Below are 2871 nucleotides of genomic sequence, written 5' to 3' on the forward strand. Positions count from 1 at the left end.
TTCCAGTCTATAAAAAGTTTTTAAATAGTAGACCGATATTTTTAATTACATGAATGTATTTTTGGAAAAAGATGAAAAAGCTTACCTACATATTAGTGTGTTGCAGTCATGAATAATAACTTCATAGTTTCTGTTTTTGTCTTCTGCAAATTTCTCAATAACTGACAAAAATTTATCTTGTTTGCATATTCACCTTCACTAGACAGTATAGCCAGATTTGTCAATCTATCATCCCTTGTAGTTGATTGAAGAGCGCTTGATTTTATTAAATTCAATTTCAGAAAGTTTCTTTCACATGAAGCAACAGGTATACAAATAGGAAAAATCTTAAAGGTAAGTCTGGAAGAGATTCATAAAAGTCCTATTTCAAAATTCACAGTAGTTATTTGCAAATGGATTTTAAATTTCTCTGCAGTTCAAAAATCATAAACACACAAGTCCAAAGTCACATAGAAAGGTGGAAAGTATGCTCATCATTTTTTCTGTTTTTAAGATTTAAAAAATTTTTTTCTTGTCCCTCTTCTTCCAAGTAATTTACCTCCTTTTATTGCTTAAACTCCTTATATTCAGGAGACCTCTTCCTCCTTAAAGAACATAAAATTTAATTCTAGTCTTGTGTCTGTCTGTGTCACTTCACTCTTGATTCCATCATTTATAAAAGGAAATGGCAGTTATGTCATGGAACAGGGATGAGTAGGAATGTCCAGGAATTGGTCCCTCTATGGAAACAACTATTGAGTTTGCAAGATTGTGTGAAGCAACTCTTTTGGAATTTTGGAGTCTGTTGAAACACTTGAAGTGTCCAGAGGAAAGATTGATAAAGAGACTGGTAAATTTTGGTGAATATCACTTCATGTAGTTCCATGTGGTGGCTACCATCCCCCATGTTCTAGCATTATGGCAGGCAGTCAGTGGGGACTGTGGGCCTTGTTCCTGGCGTGGCTTGCTGGTGCAAGGGTGGGTAATCAAGACCTTGCATTCTAAAAATTGGAGTTGTATGTTTTGACTTCTGTTCACTGCTTTTGATCGCCGAGGAACCAGCACAGAGGCCAACAGTATTTTTACCTCCAAAGGGCTGAAATGGCTTCCCTAAGGGAATTGAAAAAAATAGTACTTCTCCTTCATCCATTCCAGACATTTAAGGAAAACTTAGTCAGATCAGTGGCTGACTACATAGACAATGGAAGAGAAACTTCAGTGATCACACACAACAGAATATACACACTTTGCAAAAAGAGCCTGGAAGAGCTACAAACAAATGGCTTCTGCCCTCAATGAGTATAAATCAACAATCCCTGAGGAGTAAGAGAATTGGATTTCTGAAGTTACCACAACATAATACTCAGAATGACCAATTCTCAAAAAAAAAAAAAAAAATTACAAAACATACAAAGAAACAGGAAAGTATGACCCATTTGTAGGAAATAAAGATTTGAGGGAAACCATCCCTGAGGAGCCCAGAAATTGGAATTATTAGTAAAAGGCAGTAAATCAACTGTCTTAATTATTTTCAATGAAGTAAAGGAAACCATGAATAAAGAACAAAGGAAATCAGGAAAACAACGTCTGAAGAAAATAAAAATACTAATAAAGAGAAATTATAAAAAGGAAACTGGACAAACTCTGAAGCTTAAAATGCAATAACTGAAATTTTAAAAAAAACTACAAGGAGTACGACAGCACATTTAAGCTGTCAGAAAAAAAGCAACAGCAAATCTGAAGATAAGACAATTGAAATTATCCAGTTTAGTAGCAAAAAGAAAAGAGAATGATGAAAAGTAAACAGAGCCTGGGGGCCTGTGGTACACCATCAAATGTACCAATATACATACTGAAATCCGAGAAGAGAAGAGGAAAAAAAAAGTAGAATATTTGAGGATATAATTAAACTTTGCAAATCTATACATAATTTCCACTTTAGAAGGAATTAAGCACCTGATCATCTCGATTGATACAGATACAGCATTTGACAAAATTCAATACCTTTTCACAATAAAAATACTAGCAATAGAAGGCAACTTCCTCAACATGATAAAAAACCACAAATGAAAAACCCACAGCTAACATCATACTCAATGGTTAAAACATTGAAAAATTTCCCCCTAAGACCAGAAACAAAAGATGCCCACTTTTGTGACTTCTATTCAACAGGGTAGTTCTAGTCAGAACAATTAACCAAGAAAAAGAAATAAAAGATGTCCAAATTAGAAAAGTAACATCTATGTTCACAGATATGACCTTATATGTAGAAAAATCTAAAGAATCTACAAAAATAGTTACAGATTATAAATGAATTCAGCAAATTTACAGAATATAAAATTAATGCAAAAATTAGTTGTATTTCTATACACTTGCCATGAACAATATGAAATGGAAATTAAAGAATTCTATTTGCAATAGCATCAAAAAGAATAAAATACCTAGGAATAAATTTAACCAAGGAAGCATACAATCTGTACACCAAAAACTAAAAACATTGCTGAAAGAAATTAAGGAACACCTAAGTAAATGGAAAGACACACAATGTTCATGTATTGAAAAACTTAATATTGTTAAGACGGCAGTGCTACTCAAACAGATTCAATGTATTCCCTGTCACAATCCCAACAATGTCTTTTACAAAAATAGAAAAACGCATCCTAAAATTCATACGGACTCTCAAGGGACCCTCAAAACCAAAACAATCTTGAAAAGGAGCAAGGTAGAAGGTTCATATTTCCTTTCAAAACTTACCACAAAGCTGCACAGTGGTAATCTAAAGAGTTTGGTGCTGGAATAGGGATATAGATCAACGGAATAGAAAAGAGAGCTTGGGGAACCTTCACGTATATATCAACTGATTTTCAGCTAGTGCTAAGACCATACAATTGG

The sequence above is a fragment of the Camelus bactrianus genome, chromosome 20 (genome assembly GCF_048773025.1).
Source record: "Camelus bactrianus isolate YW-2024 breed Bactrian camel chromosome 20, ASM4877302v1, whole genome shotgun sequence".
Classification (NCBI taxonomy): domain Eukaryota; kingdom Metazoa; phylum Chordata; class Mammalia; order Artiodactyla; family Camelidae; genus Camelus; species Camelus bactrianus.